The 20,944-nt window shown below is 36.8% G+C and overlaps 1 protein-coding gene across 2 annotated transcripts in view; it reads left to right on the forward strand.

The window, feature by feature from the left end:
• The first annotated feature begins 9,931 nt into the window (after positions 1–9,931).
• Tm2 (tropomyosin 2) overlaps positions 9,932–20,944 on the forward strand; it is a 29,228-nt gene continuing 18,215 nt past the window's right edge. For both annotated transcript variants that reach the window (XR_010953332.1, XM_067786556.1), the window contains exon 1: positions 9,932–10,086. The gene's annotated coding sequence lies outside the window, so the exon portion shown is untranslated. The remainder of the gene's footprint in view (positions 10,087–20,944) is intronic.

Raw genomic sequence — 20,944 nt, forward strand, 5'->3', positions numbered from 1 at the left:
CAACTTTTCTTAGTCCAATTTTCAATTTGCTACTTTGCATAGATAAATGCTAACAGACTATTAATGGAAAAACCAGTGTGGCAATTTGCATTTCATCACAAGTGTAAACATACATATATATATATTAGGGCGGGTCAATTTAAAAATCGCTCATTGCTCTGTGAAAATCGTATTCTAGGGATCAAAATAAGAAACTTTTCCGAAGGAACCATACCTCTAAAACGAATTCTGATGTCCCCCAATTTGAGAGAACCCCATTCTGAATTGATTGTTTACGTGGAACATCATGCTTGGGTATATGACTCATTGGGTTTTCGATAGTTGTTGATGTAGTTGCTTCATCTTGCGGTGTAGATTCATTGTAAACTTTTTGATTTGGAATGGTCACTTCACTTATTATTTTTTTTTGAAATATTTTTTTATCTGAAATTAGCACTTCACACTTTGAGTTCTTCACAACGACTTAATGCATTCACAAAAACTGTTGCGTTATATATGGTCTACGAGACGAGGTAATAAGAATGAAATGTTAATTTCAATTCTACCTGCTGTGTCTTGTGGTGGCTTAAAAAAAACAACACAAGCAATTTTACTATCTGCAATTGTGTCACAGTGATACCTTCATTTTTTAAAACGGTTGAATAAAAAACCCACACAACTATGTTTACGACATGCAAATGCATCACAGTGATGCCTTGGTTTTAAAAGGGTTGTAAAAACGCTAATTTCTAATAATTTTTTTTTAATTTCTTTTCTATTACTAAGTTAAATTCATTTTTAGCACGCTTTTATTAGCTTGGCCTGTATGTAACGGAATCTTTGAGCTTAATTTTCACCGGTTTCTATAAGTCTTATTAATTTGAAACTTTGCATACGTATCAAGGACCGATGACAATGCATTAATGTGATGGTGTGGTGACATAAGGTCAACGGCCATAAGGTCAATTGGCCTTATCACCACTTTGAATGGCGATAAGTTTGATTGCAACTTTGTACACCTATCAAGGCTCGATGAAAATGCATTAATGTGATGGTGTGGTGACATAAGGTCAACGGCCATATGGTCAATTGGCCTTATTACCACATAGCCATTTAGCTGATTTTTTCATGTAAAGTGCAAAACCGGCGATTTTTTTAAATGTTTGTGTGGTGAACCCCCAGGGGGGTTCCAGGGGGTGTGCCACTGGCATCGGTGGGTCGGGCCTCCAAAGTTAGTGGGGGTCGGTCATACATTTGGACTCGATTGGAGCACTCTAAATGGGTCAAAGTGGGATTTTTCAAAATTTGCCCCTACCCAAAAGTTCGACCCAAATTGGGGGACATCAGAATTCGTTTTAGAGGTATGGTTCCTTCGGCAAAGTTTCTTACTTTGATCCCTAGAATATGATTTTCACAGAGCAATGGGCGATTTTTTTGCCTCCCCACAAATCGCCCCGGCCTATTATATATATATATATGTATATACTTATAAATAATTTAAAATATCTGTATTCAAATTTGTATTCCTGTAATTTTTTCGTATCCATTGATCACATATGTACGTATTTCATAGAGTATCAGAGAGATTGGAAAGTCTTAGAATATCGGCCAGCAAATGTGCTATATTTGTATGTATGTATGTATGCTTGTGAGTATTACACATACATGCTTTTAGCCGATATGTATATAATTCTGCATCTGCATGTACATATATATATGAGTGTATATATGTGAACATGCATAATTTAGTGAAAATATAAGTAGGTACAGGTGTCTATGGGCGCACAAGCGAAAACCACTTTTTTGAAATATTCTCGGCTGCAGCTGGGAAATTTTTCAATTTCTTTACGATTTGAGATTTTCTTTTGATACTTTGCTAGACATAAATACGTGGATATGTATATGCATTTACAACTGTACATTGGGAGAGTGTAGAGAGACTATGAAATAGCTTTTTTCCTTATTATACCCAGCTGTACTATATGTATAGTAGTATACAATTATTTTTATGCTAATCAAATCAAATCAAATAAAAATTTCGAAACTTTCGAAAATTTTCTGGAGTTTTGGCATTTTTTCGAAAATGTTTTTTGCATAATTTCAGTAACAAAACTGATAGAATTTATTTCAGCAAATAGCGAAAATAAAAAATAGAATTTAACTGATGAAATTTGATAACAAATGGCTATGTTTTTTTTTACTAATCTTTCGATATCGAATATTTCGAAAAAGAGAAAAATAATACAATTCAATAACCAACCAATATCTATGTATATTAGAGCGAGTCCCCGACCTTTGCAAAATAGATATTTTGCCATATGAATGTAGGGTTTGGCCAAAAAATCTTCATAGCTTCTGACAGAATTATAGGAAAAATATCGTATTGGGCTATAGAATTGAAGAATAGAATTTTTTGCTCTCCATTCGTGGTTGTTTTTCACGACTTTCTGCTGTAACAGCCATAGCACCTTCACGTTTTTTTTCTATATCACGTTTGGAAACCGATGTTAACAACTGTACATATCTTTCTGTTCCTTGTATATGCATTGGAATATTAGGATCATCTGGTGTTGGCTCATCATAATCTAATAATTGTGCCAAGTCATCGTATGGAATATTTCTTCTTATCGTCATTCAGATCAATCATATCGGTATAATCTGAAGCACTAAAATTGATACTATATTTTTTTTAAACTCTGAGTTTAGTTGGATCAAGTATTTTTTCTCGGTAGTATAAAATTTTTTTGATAGCTCTATCACGTATGGCTTTTTATCATCAAATAACATTGTTAATAAAATGTTTTCTGGATGAGCGTAATTTGAATTATTTTGGATTACTCCATCTACAATATTAAGTAAATTAAGTGGTAGGTATCGTGTCCAACGAATAAACTTTGATAAAAGTACATTGCCGTATACAACAGGCTTATAGTATTTTACATTGAAATATATTGGCACATAAATTCTAATAATGTAATCTCTCTCTAATATAATATAATAATAAAAAAATATCTCTACTAAAATTCAAAAGAACTAAGATATTAATACATATTCTGAAATGTACGTAAAATACTGTAACGAATTTACTGCAATTCCCCTTATTTGCAATCTTCTACTAACGTTCGAATCACTAAACTGTTGAATAAATAACTCCACTATTCAGTAATGCAAAATGGCCTTTATTAAAGTTCTTTACAATAACTCTACTATTGCTCGCCAGATAGCGTCTTAAATCAAACTGATTCTCGTGCCTCCACTGTTGCGGCCTTTTATACTCTGTGAATTCTGGTTTGCATACTTCTAGGCTCTTCCAGAATTTACTTAGTTACTGCTATGTAATTATAACTACAGATGCACGTGTATAGCTTCTCATATTCGCGTGTATTTGTGAGCGACCCTTCCACAATTATAATTGCATACCTTTGGGAGCATCTCACTGCTTAGCATCGGCTTAGAGATGATAGCGTCCCTTAGTGTTGCTAATATTCGTCACACTGCCCTCCACCTAAGTCTGATCATCCCGACCAGACAAATCTGTCGATCTAAACGCTGCTAGCATCTCCAAATGTACCACTCTTCTATTTGGTGGTTTCCCAATAGTTTGTATGCGGTACATGGTATCACTGATCTTCTTCACAACTTTTTACGGGCCTTCCCAACTGCACCGAAATTTGGATGGAGCACCTTTCCGCCGGTGAGGGTTGTATAACAGTACCAAATCTCCCGCCAAGAAACCTTCCGAATTATTGTTCTCATCGTACCTGCGTTTCATCTTACTACTCATTATCTTGGATCGTTTCCTCGCACTCTGTTGTTTGGCCAATGAACTACTTCGCAGAGCTTGCGCTTGACGGATTGGCTTCGCATAATCAGTATCGTTCCCACGTTTCACAAAAGTGGTGCGCCCTGGCTTGAAAATACCCTCGCATTTCTTCTGGGAAATTCTTTCCTTCGTTTTCGTGCGTCCCTTTGGTTTTATCAATGCCAGTGTTTCTCTCGCAGGTACTTTTAAATTCGCCTTGTTTGGCCCATTAGATCCATCAACCTTTACCGTTGACTTCAGTGGTCTTTGTCGCGTCTTCTCCACCAGTACTCGATTACTGCTGAACCCTTCCTCCAAACTAAAGTTAAGTGGTACATCCTGGTTCTCATAACGCATAACCCTTCTCTGCATATCGATGTTGATGTTATGGTCAACTAAGAAGTCCACTCCCAATATGACTTCATCAACAATATCCGCCACAACGAATTTGTGTAGAACCATGACTTTCCCAATTAAGACTTCACATATTACTTCTCCCTGGACTTGGTTATACTCCCCTATGACCGTACGCAACCTTGCTCCAGGTAATGGCTTTACTCTCCTATTGACCAAATCAGATCGGATTAAGGAGTGAGATGCGCCCGTATCTACAGTCAGTACACGCTCCTTGCCATTCAACTTTCCTTTGACGGCAAGACTGCTCGATTTTCTTCCAATTTGTGAGATAGATATCACAGAACATTCAACAGCTGGAGCTAGCTCTCGATCTTTACATCTGGCACGCTCTTGCTCATCTCCTCCAGCTTTGCGTTTACGGCCACCCAAGTTGCAACTACCAGGACCGGTGCTGCAATGACGAGCAATGTGACCTGGGTTACCGCACTTGAAACATTTGATTGCACCATTATTCCTCTGTTGCGTTCCTTTTAAAGCTTCTAAAATTGCGTCTACCCACTCTGGCCTTTCTACTTCCACACGGCGTGCTTTGAAAACTGTCTTACACAGAAGCGACGCTGTTTCCTGAATCAGAGCATGTGATACCGTTTCTGCAAATGTTGGCTTTGGGTTTGCGTATGTAGCTGGCTTTGTTTCGATGTCCCGCATGCATTTATAAAGCTCTGAATCTTTACCCTTTCAGTGTATTCCACGGATGCGTCCGCATTTGCTAAATGTGCTAGCCTTTCAACATCCGACGCAAACTCTTGCAATGTTTCACCAGGCCTCTGGAAGCGGTTCAGCAACTCCATTTGGTATATCTGTCTCCTATGCTCAGTTCCGTATCGTCTATCTAAAGCGCCCATCAATGCTTCAGAACAGTTTCGTGCGCCCTCTGGAATGGTTTGTAAAATCTCAGCTGCAGTCCATTTCAATGCCATGAACAGTGCAGCAACTTTATCTTCAGCATTCCAGTCGTTCACTGTTGCGATCTTCTCAAACTGAAGCTTAGACACCTGGAAAGGAACAGAACCGTCAAAAGAAGGAGTTTTTACCTTCGAATTAGACTTTGAAGTGACTGGGCGGTTCAATTGTGATTCCTGGATCCTATCTTTCAAAGCATCCATCTCTGCCTCTATTTTATCCTGTCGACCACCTAAGCCTTCAGGAAACTGGATTAGTTTTTCTTCCATATGCGCTTCAAGTTTCGATGAAATACGGACTTCCTGCTCTTCTAGTTGTGTGGAGATCTGAGATGAAATCTGTGCTGAAATTTGTGCCGACATTTCGCAAAAAAGCGTCTCCTGTACTTCAATCTTAGATGTTATGCGTGTCTCTTGCGATTCCAGTTGGGATGCCATATATGTCTTCTGTTCTGCCAATTGAGATGACACTGTCGATGTTTGAACAGATATTGCAGCCAAAATCGTGTTCAAGTCATTTTTCTCTTCAATTTTTGTTGTCTCATCGCCATCAAGATGAAAGCCATACTATTCCACGTTAATTCCTTCTAATTCCACTGTCTCTCGCAGTCGTGCCTGAAGTTCGAGTTTGTTGCCGGTTCTATTCAATCCATGGCTCTCCAACTCCTTCTTCAGTTGCTGGATCTTCAATTCACTCCACTTTGCCATGTCCTTGTTGTACCCAAAATCTTCCGGAATTTATTCAACAATTCCTCTTCTGACACCAATTGTAAAGAATTTACTGCAATTCCCCTTATTTGCAATCTTCTACTAACGTTCGAATCACTAAACTGTTGAATAAATAACTCCACTATTCAATAATGCAAAATGGCCTTTATTAAAGTTCTTTAAAATAACACTACTATTGCTCGCCAGATTGCGTCTTAAATCAAACTGATTCCCGTGCCTCTACCGTTGCGGACTTTTATACTCTGTGAATTCTCATTTGCATACTTCTAGGCTCTTCCAGAATTTACTTAGTTACTGCTATATAATTATAACTACAGATGCACGTGTATACCTTCTCATATCCGCGTGTATTTGTTAGCGACACTTCCACAATTATAATTGCATACTTTTGGGAGCATCTCAGATAAGATATCTGAATGTGTTTGTGCGTCTCTTCTCCGCTGCGTGTACCTACATATGTGTAGACATAATAATTGATCTATTGATGTGCATACAAGTCACTGCTTAGCATCGGCTTAGAGATGATAGTGTCCCTTAGTGTTACTAATATTCGTCACAATACCTTTAAAGTAAGCCCAATATGATATTTTTCCTATAATTCTATCAGAAGGTATGAACAGTTTTTGGCCAAACCCTACATTCGTATGGTAAAATATCTATTTTGCAAAAGTCGGGGACTCGAAATCGGACTTACAGCTATGGTGTCTTCAACAATTTTTCTTATAGTCATCTGTAGATCACGTTTTTTACTCTTGATGGAAAAAAATTTGACCCGCTCTAATGTATACACATATATATATTCCGACATCCTCTTGCATCCAAAGGTATCCAATTCTATGAAATATTTTTAAATACACTTTTGTCATAGGTTTGTGAAAAATTATCTGACGTGCCGAATCTTCTTTAAAATGTATTACTTTTTGGTGAATTGCCTGAAAAAAATAATTTTATTAATTAAGATTGATAGTTGGCGATGTCATGGCGTATGAGTAACAAAAGAAATTCAACCAAGGTTTTGGATAATGAAATGAGAGCAAACAATAAACTCATTTAAGCTTGAGTCACACTAGTAGAGCATTCGGCCTTAACAAATTGGATCGACTTCATTTCAAGCTGCAGTATAATCAGGTTGCAATTGGGTCTATGCAAGGCAACAAAATCTTGAAACGGATGCTGTGGACGCTGCACAGTGGTCGGTTCCATAGGCCCAAAATAAAAAAAATCAAAGCGAAAAGTTTGTCACCAAATGTGTCATTAGTATCTCTTATTATAACAGCCTTTTAAAATATATATTTGTTTTTGTTGTATTCGAACTTTACTCTTTAAGAATAGGCTTCAAAAGTGAGGTTTTGGTATTAGCTGGTTTTTGCAGTGTGAGCAAGTTAAAAATAATGTGCATGTTTAAGCTATTTAAAAATACATAAAATATCATTGTATCGAAATAAATAAAAATAAATATTGAAGTCAAAGGTATTTACTTCATTTTGAAATAATTTTAGTGTCTTTAGCTTGTTGTGTTTTTTTTATTTAAAATTTCACCAGTGCCTTTATTAGTGTTTATTTGCACAAATATTACAATTTCAGCTAAAGTTTTAGTTGGGCTCCTCACCGATCCTCACGTTGGGACTCATATCTTATTATTAGACAAAATTTTAAGATTCCCCAAAGGCTTCGGGAGTGTCTTTATCGTTAATACAACAATAAAAACAACATCAACAACAGGCCTTAATAGAGCCGGAGTGTTGGTGCAAGGGTGCGGAAAAGGCAGAACATGCTATGTACGTGTATACCGATGGTTCCAAATTAACGATGGGGTCGGGTCTGTTGTTTACTGTGTCGATCGAGAAATAAGTAGATCCTACGGCCTGCAGTACCTTTCAGGTGGAAATTGTAGCCGCAAAGAAAGCAGCAGAGAATCTTGAGGAAGTGCGCCTTAACTGTTATGTTAATAGTCAGGCGGCAGTCAATGCATTAATCAGACATATTACTTCATCAATAAGTGTCCTGCAATGCAAAGAAGTATTGGAAAGACTTCGCTCAGGCTGGACCATACGTCTATACAGCGTTCCCAGTCATACGGAGGTAGAAGTTAATGAAAAGGCCAATGAGTTGGGAAAGGAGGGTGTAGCACTCGATGAGTCTACGGTATAGGCGTAGGAGAAATCAAAAGGAAACTAGATTTGCATATGATCCATCAAGCGTGGAAAGAAGCGCGGGGCTGCAAAATTTCCAACATCAAGTGGAAATCCTACAATAACAGACTTACAAAGGTGCTCACATCACTAAAGAGAGAAGACTTAAGGCTTATGATAAGCGTACTAACTGGACACTGTCTTCTGGCGCCACATGCATATATGTAAACAAGGCCTCGCCTCGTGTCCTGCGCTCGCGGGAGGGAGTGTAGAGTTGCCAGATCCCCGGGGAAGCTATTAAGCTAGGCCAGAGAAAACTACTAGTATTTGCCAAGTGGACGCAGATATTTTATAACGTAAGTCCCGGTACTTAATTGGGTTTTTTCTGTTTAATCATCAAATAAATTCTGGTAACACCATGTTGTTGTTGTTGTAGCGATAAGGACACTCCCCGAAGGCCTTGGGGAGTGTTATCGAGTTGATGGTCCTTTGCCGGATGCAGATCCGGTACCTTCTGGTACCAAGCCCGACCATGTCGGGAACGATTTGTTATGACCACATGCGAACTTCTGGGCCATACCGCCCTCCCACCCCCTACATCCATGAGGACTTAGGGGTCGCCAGAGCCTCGTCTGTTAATAAAACAGGATTCGCTTCGGATAGGTGAGGTTGACAATGCGGTTTGGAGAAGCTATGCATTACGCTGGCAACCTGAAAGGACCACGCTACACAAACCCTTTGAATCCGGTATTTTAGTCGCCTTTTACGACATACCTACTGCGTGTATATTCTAACCCCCTAACCCCCTGGGGGACTGGTAATACCGTGAACACATTCAGTCTATGTAAGGTCTTAATTGACCGGGCAGTTCGGCCTAACCTAACCCTTCTGCACCAATCGATAACTAACCGCAGTTTATTCAAAGACCCATATCATAGTTAGTTGTTGTTGCTTCTACTCCAAAATCAAAGTCAAGGCTTAAATAAAGATAAAAACTAAGAGCCCCTTAGTCAATCTATGTGAGGTCATCACGGACCGGCCAGTTTCACCTAAGGTTAACGATGCGGTAAAAGCTGCGGCTTAGTTTAAGGTTAAGGTCCGGCTGAAGGTTAAGGTTAAAAATAAGGCTAAAGTTAAAGTTAAATTTGGGGTTAATGTTAAGGTGAACCGAAAGGTTATAATTAAAGTTGAGGTTAATTTTAGGCGCAAGGATAAGGTTTAGGTTGAAATTAATATTGAGGTTAAGGCTTAAATAAATATAAAATCTAAAAGCACCTTAGTCAGTCTATGTGAAGCCCTCACGGGCCGGCCAGTTTGGCCTAATGTTAACGACGAGGTCAAAGTTGCGGCTAAGGTTAAGGTCCGACTGAAGGTTAAGGTTAAAAATAAAGCTAAAGTTAAAGTTAAATTCGGGGTTAATGTTAATGTTAAGGTGAACCGAAAGGCTATATTTGAAGTCGAGGTTAAGTTAAAATGAGGTTATGGTAAAGGTCAAAGACAAGGGTAAAGTTGATGTTAAGGTCGAAAGTAATGAAATTTAAGAAAGGTTTAGGTAAAGGTTCATATTTAAGTTTGGGTTAAGGTTATACGTTGGGTTAGTTACGTTCACCATTATTTTTTCCATTACAGTTACGGTTATGGCTATTGCAATTGTAAGTATGATAAGGGTTACGGTTAGTTCATAGCTACAGCCGTAGTTTGAGAACCTTTTAAATGGTCATTAGCACAACTGGGTATATAAAACTCGGTACCACACAATTTTTTACGCTTGTTGCGCTCACCTTTTTCAATATTTTCTCGAGCACTCGAAAAAGTGGGAACATTTTTCGTATTAAAGTGCCTATAAAATAATTTTGAAAATCATACAAAAACACATAAACATACATACAAAGTATTATATTAGCGTATGCATGCAACAACACATTAACTAGAATTTTCCTGAGCTACATGTATGTGTGTATGTATGTAAACAGCAGGTATTTGAGTATTGGTCAATTTTCAAAATATTCTGCCACATATCCGCACAGTTGGTTAATGGATTTGGGGGCTTTCTGTTTTAAGAAAGTTTGTCTTATATCAGTGTTCTCGGGCTTTTGACAGCGTATAGTGTGTTTGGAAGGCTAAGGTTGGTTTTCAAAGTGGCAGTGAATATTTATAAGTATTAATAAAAAAAAAATGAAGAAGAAAATTATCAAATCAAAATCGAAAAACTGGTTAATAATTTTCAAATTTTTTTATATAAATATATGTATTAGCTAAACTTTTCATAAAAATCTACATGGAGAAATATACGCAAAAATTTTTTTTGTGGTTGTTAAGTGTGAAAACTACATATCATATTTTTTTTTTTAATTTGTCATGAATAAATGTATTGAAAAACGAACAACCCAAAAAATATGTGTGTGCGTGCAGGTGCAAAAAAGAAAAAACAAGAAAAATTATTATAAGTGCGTCAAAATCTCCAAGAATTAACTGCATACCTACTTATTAGTTATTGAAACAATTTTCAATTTGGCAAATTTATTTTATCATTTAAAAAAAAAAAAAAATGATACATGCTTTTTATATAGCGCCGACAAAGCTTATGCAATCTGTTAAGGCATTTTAAAAATAAAAACGTAAAATAAAAATAATTCGTTTATACCGATCAACAACAATTTGTAATAACAAAAATGAATGTATTTTTCTTGAATGGTGGCGTAAATTCGCTTATAAGGAATTTTGTAACCGAATCGCTTAGTTATAGCAATACACACACTCACACACACTCACAGAAATATACATACATATATACAATCGACATACACTCATATGCAAGAAAGTAATTTTTTTTTACAATACTTCTGCCGATGTGTGAGAATTCGCTATAAAAAAAGTTGGAAAGTACTATTCTGACCATTTTCTGCACGCACACGCACACACACTTACCCATACGCATAAGACTTTTGAAATACATGCTCACAAGGCTTCAATATATGCAACGGTCAATATGCAAACACATATGTACATATACGTAAATATGACGGCATCTTATATTTGTATGTTTATGCATGTGCTGTATATAAACACACACACACACATGCATTCGTGAACATTAGGGTGGCTCACTTTCAGGCCAAATTTCTATGACGAAAATAATATACACAGTTGCCTTATTGTAGTTTTTTTAGTTCTGCAAAAAAATTACTAGGAGGTCACAAAAATATTAGTTCATCAACTTATTTGACTTAAAAACAAGGTTTTCCATATGTGTCCAGCAATTACGCGTGGTAAAATGTTAATTTTTTTAATCCCCCTTTACCATCTTCTTTGACATATCTCAATTACTCGCCTTCTCGCTCTCTGTTCACCTCTCCTACATTCTTTACAACTCGCTCTCTTCCACTTACTCTATCTCCCTAATATTTGCATAGGGGCTAAAGACTAAATATTGAATAACCACCAGATATACGAATAAAGGTCGTAAAACTGCCCTCTTTCGATAGTTTCATAGAATCTTCATTATTCTGTACCTTATGGAACGTCCTCTATATTTTATGTTGAAAAAATCAAATATATTTACAAAATTTAATTGAAATGGGTGCAGTAGTTTTGTTTTTCATACCGAAAAAACATAGTGACAAGAAAGACCGCCGCTGTGGAACTGAAAATCAACTAAACTGAAAAATATGCAACACCTACTCCCGTATCCAGATAACAAGAAAACGTCCAAGATATTTTTTTTTATTTCCCCTTGTAAACCAAATTTGAAGTATTTTAATTTAAGCCTGTGAGCATTTCGTGAGCCCATGAAAAATTGCTCGAAAAATGCCCAATAATTCATTGCATACTTACATTGTTGCACGCAGAACGTCTGTCGAAGGCAATTTCAAAAAGAAAATGATTGCAAAATAGTAAAATATATATTTTCAAATAAAAGAACTTCATGTGTGGCTTACAAGGGGAAACGAAACAAATTTCGTCAGCGTTTTCTTGTGATTTTGATACCGTGCTTTTCTTTCAAGTGGCCCTAAATTAAGTTATATTTAACTCACAGTCAACACCATCCTCAGCTCTTCATTGCAGTGGATAAAGTGGTGCCACTTGGCTAGTTCAAGAAAATTAATTTTGTTTATTCAAATCCAAGATTTGGTAAATATTTTTGAAAACCATCACTACCACCTTCCCTACGCATTTGGGGGTTATCGCCAAAATGTGTTGCTATATTATAAAAAAAAGCCACGTACATATGCTGCAACCCTTTTCAATAGACGTCTGAGGGTTGCATCAAGTTTAGATTGTACGTATTTATCGCCACCTCCTAAGGCTGACGGCAGATTGTATTGTATTTTTTTTTTTTTTTTTTTTTGTATTTTATTAACGACCTAGCTATGCTATCGGAGAAGCAATTTTCATTTTCATATATTCTACAAGCCTGTGTCGTGACATCTTTCTCAATTTTTCGTCAGTTTAAGATATTCAAACACTCGCTAATGTTTCGATTTCCACCCATTTCACATACCTAAGTACTATCCACTATGAGCAATCAGTTATCTTTTAGCAGTAATTTCCAGATCCATATCGCAACTCATCGGAAAATATAGCGATTGTGGTAGACTATACGATTTTTCTTCTTAATTTTACTTATTACAAATCTTGTCATTACTTTCAGATAATAGTTGCAAAATATTGAGAGAGAAAATTTGTTATATATTACTTGTCTATGAGAATTTTAGAGAAAATCGCCACTGAGTTACCACTGGGCCATATTTTAGTAAATATCTTCGAAATGTGACGTTATATTGAAACGAAAATAACTTTATTTTATTAAATAATTTGGGAAAAATTTAAACAACGTGACATAACTAAAAGAGAATTAAATTATAAATTAAAATTGCTTCAAATAAATGTGTTCATACATTTAAAAAAGCAATGAGAGCAGTCCCCTCTTAATTCATACGAAAATAACTTTTTATTAAAATTCTCCTAAAAAGTTTTCGTTTCATACCCAAACAAACACACTCTAAGGCTGTCCCTATTTCACTATGTGCGCTTACAGCGCCACTTGCAGCTAAGAACAAAGTCATACAAGTAAGTTTACGATGTTTGTCTAGTCGTTTTCAAACTCGTAATAATAATAAAATACGATCCATATTTTAAGTATACTTGAAAAAAAAAACTTTATTTTGGACAGTAAAGTAGCATAGCTTAAATAAGCACCAAAAATGATGAATGCAGAGCGGAAATGAAAATAGTTTACTAAAAACCAAGGTGAATGGTACTGACAGGTATTACATATATAAATAAATTAGCGGTATCCAACAGATGATGTTCTGGGTCACCCTGGTCCACATTTTGGTCGATATCTGGAAAACGCCTTCACATATACAACTACCACCACTCCCTTTTAAAACTCTCATTAAAAAATAAAATGTAAGGCGCGATAACCTCCGAAGAGATCTAAGGCCGAGCTTCTCTTCCAATTTGCGTCGTGCTCCTCTTGATTTTCCCTACAAATTGGCCGGACGGGACCTACATATTTTATGCCGACTCCGAACGGCATCTGCAAGGCAGATGAGTTTTCACTGAGAGCTTTTCATGGCAGAAATACAATCGGAGCGCTTGCCAGACACTGCCGAGGGGCGACCCCGCTTAGAAAAATTTTCTTCTAATTGAAAAATCTTATTTCTAAAATTTTGATGTTGCTTTGCCCGGGAGTTGAACCCAGGGCATGAATGATGAATGCAGAGCGGAAATGAAAATAGTTTACTAAAAACCAAGGTGAATTCAGCACCAGGTGTCGTTATCCCAACAGCTGATTGCTTCTTCTTGATTATTTTCCATACAGCGCCTTGTACTTTATTATGTCAGCTAATGGAAATCAATTAATATTTTCTTTTGACTTGACATTCTTATGCACGGCGAATTGGTTGAATTCGCTTTACCACCACCTGGTATGGACTCGCCTTGCTAAAAACTATATAAAAGTATGGGTTTATATTATTAAAAACAAGATATTTACAACTCAAAAACTGTTGCTCAGAGAAACATGTTTTAGTAAAGTAAGTCAATTTACAAAAAAAAGAAAAAAAAAAATTGTGCAGAAAAATTTCCTCGCAGTGTTATATGGTAAATCAAATTTTTCATAAAGCTAAGCCTTCAACGTTCTTCCGATTTCATTTTGAGCGCCAGTACAGTTAATTTTTTTAAAAATCAGAGTTGCAGTTAGGATAAAGAAAAAAGTTATCTGGAAATGAGACACCCTAATATAAAAATATACAATTTATCTAGGCATTATGCATGGGTTAAGTGGGGAAAGCAAACACCTGCCTTAAAATATTTGTTTTTAGTGTGCTGTCGTACCTACATATGCGCATAAGTAAATGCATATAATTTTGAATATTTCAAAATATTTATTTTTAAGCTCAAGCAACAAAGGCATACATACATACATACATACTTGCACTTTTACTATTCACCTCCTACATAAAATAGATAAATGAAACACTCTAATACACATACATGTATGTGTGTATATACCGTACGTTATATGTATGTATACATGTATGTATATTACACATACATACACATGAGTGATTAATATACATACATATATTACAATTAGCTTGTGTTAGTGCATCTGAGAGCGTTTATTGTTCTTGCGCAAAACAAAACAATTTACCTGATCGCTTTTGAAAAGCTTTTTTTTGCAGCTTTTCAAAACATTTATTAATGCGCTAGTTTTCGTAACACGATGTCTCAGAATTTATCCTTGACGCTGTCGACAGCTTCATTTCACATTTAAAAAGCACAAATGTGTGTTTTTATGCATACATATGTACATATATACCTATTTAATTTATTTTTCTTATTTCACTTACGCCCACCACACATTTTGGTCTTTGTCGCGAAAATATTTATAACAACTTAAAAAGCCTTTTCTCAAACAAAATTCGAGTCTTTCGATTTAACTTTGCCGAAATTTTATCGCAATGATCCCGAAAACAATTCTGAAATGGCTCCTCAGTGCTCACGAAATTACAACGAAATAACGACGAAATGGGCCGCCTAAAGTGATTTCCAAAAAGTTCTACAGAACACGAATTGATTTAGAAAACAATCTTCACATGATCCCAAAGTGGTATCGGATATATTCTAGGCATTCTGGATATTCTGGACCCGAAATACAACTTAAAGTTATGACATAAATTCCTCGGTAGCCCAAGTACAATGGGCCAGCAATTATGCTATCTTAAGTACGGCAATTCAGTTAAACGAAATTCTCGTTTTCTTATTATTTCCATATATCAGAGCTTATGTGAAGCATCGACCAGCTGTCAAAGCGTAAACAAAAAGCAGCTGTTCTACAGAATTTCGTATTTTTGCCATAACTTTTTGGAATTTGATTTAGATACTCTATTCACAATTGTTGATTCAACTGGAGACCGGCACCCCCTATTCTGTCTTAACCAGAGGTGGTAAAAATTGGCCTTGTATAAGATATGTTACGTGTTGCTAATATTAATAACGAGTTAGTAAACGTGCGATGCCGATATGCAACATTTACACACCGCATAGGCATCGTCAGTAAGTAACATATTAAATAACTTTATTTTATTTAATAATTTGGGAAAAATTTAAACAACGTGACATAACTAAAAGAAAATTAAATTATAAATTAAAATTGCTTCAAATAAATGTGTTCATACATTTAAAAAAGCAATGAGAGCAGTCCCCTCTTAATTCATACGAAAATAACTTTTTATTAAAATTCTCCTAAAAAGTTTTCGTTTCATACCCAAACAAACACACTCTAAGGCTGCCCCTAGTTCACTAGGTGCGCTTACAGCGCCACTTGCAGCTAAGAACAAAGTCATACAAATAAGTTTACGATGTTTGTCTAGTCGTTTTCAAACTCGTAATAATAATAAAATACGATCCATATTTTAAGTATACTTGAAAAAAAAACTTTATTTTGGACAGTAAAGTAGCATAGCTTAAATAAGCACCAAAAATGATGAATAAATAAAATAAATGTAAGGCGCGATAACCTCCGAAGAGATCTAAGGCCGAGCTTCTCTTCCAATTTGCGTCGTGCTCCTTTTGATTTTTCCCTACAAATTGGCCGGACGGGACCTACATGTTTTATGCCGACTCCGAACGGCATCTGCAAGGCAGATGAGTTTTCACTGAGAGCTTTTCATGGCAGAAATACAATCGGAGCGCTTGCCAGACACTGCCGAGGGGCGACCCCGCTTAGAAAAATTTTCTTCTAATTGAAAAATCTTATTTCTAAAATTTTGATGTTGCTTTGCCCGGGAGTTGAACCCAGGGCATGAATGATGAATGCAGAGCGGAAATGAAAATAGTTTACTAAAAACCAAGGTGAATTCAGCACCAGGTGTCGTTATCCCAACAGCTGATTGCTTCTTCTTGATTATTTTCCATACAGCGCCTTGTACTTTATTATGTCAGCTAATGGAAATCAATTAATATTTTCTTTTGACTTGACATTCTTATGCACGGCGAATTGGTTGAATTCGCTTTACCACCACCTGGTATGGACTCGCCTTGCTAAAAACTATATAAAGTATGGGTTTATATTATTAAAAACAAGATATTTACAACTCAAAAACTGTTGCTCAGAGAAACATGTTTTAGTAAAGTAAGTCAATTTACAAAAAAAAGAAAACGAAAAAAATTGTGCAGAAAAATTTCCTCGCAGTGTTATATGGTAAATCAAATTTTTCATAAAGCTAAGCCTTCAACGTTCTTCCGATTTCATTTTGAGCGCCATTACAGTTAATTTTTTTAAAAATCAGAGTTGCAGTTAGGATAAAGAAAATCAAAATTGGATACAGTTCTATACCTATAGCTGCTCAAACTTTGCGGGAGAACGTGATGCTCTGTCATGAAAAGTAACACTGCTGCAACAACTGCAGCTCGAACACACCTATTGTCTTATCCTTTCTGCTGAACTGCGAAAAAAAATTGAGAATTAATCGAATTTAGCAATTTTCGCGACATAGTTCAGGAGGAATTACAACCGAATGACATGGCACGCTCCAAAAATGTTTCATTAAATTTGTCGATGTTGGGCAATTAGTATGGGAGCGAATGATGAGTGATCATTTATTTTTAGAATTACTCGTACAGGGCCATGGCGGAACGATACAAGGTGGCAGCATGCTGACATACCTACAAACATAAATAAAAACAAGTAAAGGTGTCTAAATTCGGGTGTAACCGAATATTATATACTCAGCGTGAGCTTCAGTTGTACATTTCATTTCAGATAAATTACTTTTCTACATGAACGTGGCACCGCCCGTTCAAAAAAAATGTCTCCCCATTTCCTCTTACAACAAAACTTGATACACATATCATTGATTCAAAACAATTTTTTGCTAAGTTATAGCTTATTATTCTAGTCTACGACCCTTTTAAATTTGTTTTATATCTAAGTTGCCGTGGTCTTTAACCGATCCTTTCCACTTCTACTAGAAATATTTTCTGCTATAAGGAAATTATGTGTACACAGTTTGATTACGATATGTTAATTTTTCTTCCAGTTATGGCTCCCGAAACATAGAAAATTGCTTAGTCATAAAAGGGGCGATCCCACACCCATTTTCAAACATTTTATTGTTTTCCAATTTAATGTTATAACTCAATTTAGAAAGTAAAATTCCATTGATACAAAGCTCTTTTTCGCTAAGATATAGCTTATTATTATCGTCTACGGCCCTTTCAAAAATATTTTATACTAGCAGACCCGGCAGACGTTGGTCTGCCCTAAATTTGGCCTATCTGCATACATTTTAATAAGCTTTTTCCGTCTAACTCTGCCCTACCCCTCTACACATTTTCCTAATCTTTTTATTAACTCCTCCCTCCGTCTTTTTCGCTTCATCTACATCTTCGTCTCATTCTATCTCTTTCTCAGTCTCCTTCTCTCTTTTCTCTTCTCTCAAGTTTTCCTCCTTCTTCTTCATCTCTTATTGCCAGTCCCAGAGGGTGGTATGTATTTTGTTCCAGTCCCACTCCGACTCAGTCTCAGTCCCAGTCCTACTCCTAATCCCAGTCCCAGTCCGTCTCTGGTATACTTCCCGGAAAAAAGCATCGTAAATACTAATATAGGCAAATTTATATACAAAATTTCAGGCAAATCGAATAGGACATATGTAAATAGGTATTATTAATTCTTGTCTTTATTTCGGCTTCGCATGCATATTCATCAGTTTTGCCAGGTTGATGCGACTAAATCGAATATCACATAGAACTTTAGAGCTCTCAGCAACAGCTTTCATTTGATATCCATAATACACACACATTCTAGGGGTATCCGGGTCCATGCTTTGGCCTATATCTCGAGACCTTAGTCACTCAGCGGTGTAAACTTACTCTGAACTAAAGCATACATCAACAGCTTCATTTTGATACCCATAATATAAAAACACATTCTAGGTGTATCCGGGTCCATGTTTTGTCCTATATTTCGAGACCGTAGTCACCCAGCGGTGTAAAACTTACTCTGTACTAAAGCATACATCAACAGCTTCAATTTGATACATATAATGTAAAAACACATTCTAGGTGTATCCGGCTCCACGTTTTGGGCTATAACTCGAGACCCTAGCCTCACAGTTGTATGAAAATTATCCTGTACTATAGCACTCATCAACAGCTTTCATTTGATATCCATATTGTATAAACACATTCTAGGGGTACCCGGGTCCACGTTTTGGGCTATATATCGAGACCCTAGCCTCACAGTTGTATGAAAATTATCCTGTACTATAGCACTCATCAGCAGCTTTCATTTGATATCCATATGGCGATAGGAGAATGGAAAGAAGGAATATCTTGCAAACTAGTAACAGTCACAGTTTTTCTTGACCTTAAAAGAGCTTTTGAAACTATTGATAGAGATATGATGTTCAGGAAATTATATAACATCGGCGTCCGAAATACAGCTTTAAAGTGGTTCAGAAGCTACCTTACAGGAAGAAAACAGAGAACTTTAATTAGGAACGTGACATCTCCTGAAATAGAAGTTGAAATAGGTTTACCACAGGGATCAGTACTAGCCGCGATTCTGTTCATAATGAACATAAATGATATTAAAACTTGTTTGATTCACTGTAAAATAAGACTATTTGCAGATGATGCATTGTTGACGATAAGCTGTCCATCCGTAACTGAGGCCATATCAAAACAAGTAAGGAAGGCTAAGTTCGGGTGTAACCGAACATTACATACTCAGTTGAGAGCTATGGAGACAAAATAAGGAAAATCACCATGTAGGAAAATGAACCTAGGGTAACCATGGAATGTGGTTGTATGACATGTATATCAAATGGAAGGTATTAAAGAGTATTTTAAGAGAGAGTAGGCCATAGTTCTATGGATGGACGCCATTTAGGGATATCGCCATAAAGGTGGAGCAGGGCTGACTCTAGAATTTGTTTGTACGATATGGGTATCAAATGAAAGGTGTTACTGAGCATTTCAAGAGGGAGTTGGCCTTAGGTCTATCAGTGGACGCCTTTTCGAGATATCGCCATTGAGGTGGACCAGGGGTGACTCTAGAATGTGTTCGTACGATATGGGTATCAAATGAAAGGTAGTAATAAGTATTTTAAAAGGGAATGGGCTTTAGTTCTATAGGTGAACGCCTTTTCGAGAAATCGCCATAAAGGTGGACCAGGGGTGACTCTAGAATGTTTGTACGATATGGGTATCAAACGAAAAGTGTTACTGAGCATTTTAAGAGGGAGTGGGCATGAGGTCTATAGGTGGACGCCTTTTCGAGATATCGTCATTAGGGTGGGCCAGGGGTGACTCTAGAATGTGTTTGTACGATATGGGTATCAAACGAAAGGTGTTACTGAGCATTTTAAGAGGGAGTGGGCATTAGGTCTATAGGTGGATGCCTTTTCGAGATATCGCCATTAGGGTGGGCCAGGGGTGACTCTAGAATGTTTGTACGATATGCGTATCAAACGAAAGGTGTTACTGAGCATTTTAAGAGGGAGTGGGCATTAGGTCTATAGGTGGACGCCTTTTCGAGATATCGCCATTTTAGGGTGGGCCAGGGGTGACTCTAGAATGTGTTTGTACGATATGGGTATCAAATGAAAGGTGGTAATGAGTATTTTAAAAGGGAGTAATCCTTAGTTTTATAGGTGGACGCCTTTTAGAGGTATCGCCATAAAGGTGGACCAAGGGTGACTCTAGAATGTTTGTACGATATGGGTATCAAACGAAAGGTGTTACTGAGCATTTTAAGAGGGAGTGGGCATTAGGTCTATAGGTGGACGCCTTTTCGAGATATCGCCATTAGGGTGGGCCAGGGGTGACTCTAGAATGTTTGTACGATATGGGTATCAAACGAAAGGTGTTACTGAGCATTTTAAGAGGGAGTGGGCATTAGGTCTATAGGTGGACGCCTTTTCGAGATATCGCCATTAGGGTGGGCCAGGGGTGACTCTAGAATGTGTTTGTACGATATGGATATCAAATTAAAGGTATTAATGAGGGTTTTAAAAGCGAGTGGCCCTTAGATGTATATGTGAAGGCGTTCTCGCGATATCGACCAAAATGTGGACCAGGTGATCCAGAAAATCATCTGTCGGGTACTGCTAATTTATTTATATATGCAATACCACTAACAGTATTCCTGCCAAGATTCCAAGGGCTGTTGATTTCGCCTTGTAGAACTTTTTCATTTTCTTCTACTTAATCTGGTAGGTGTCACACCCATTTTACAAAGTTTTTTCCAAAGTTATATTTTGTGTAAATAAACCAATCCAGTTACCATGTTTCATCCCTTTTTTCGTATTTGGTATAGAATTATGGCATTTTTTCATTTTTCGTAATTTTCGATATCGATAAAGTGGGCGTGGTTATGGTCGAATTTCGGTCATTTTTTTACACCAAGATAAAGTGGGTTCAGATAAGTACGTGGGCTAAGTTTAGTAAAGATATATCGGTTTTTGCTC

This window comes from Eurosta solidaginis, chromosome 1 (genome assembly GCF_040869045.1).
Source record: "Eurosta solidaginis isolate ZX-2024a chromosome 1, ASM4086904v1, whole genome shotgun sequence".
Taxonomy (NCBI): Eukaryota; Metazoa; Arthropoda; class Insecta; order Diptera; family Tephritidae; genus Eurosta; species Eurosta solidaginis.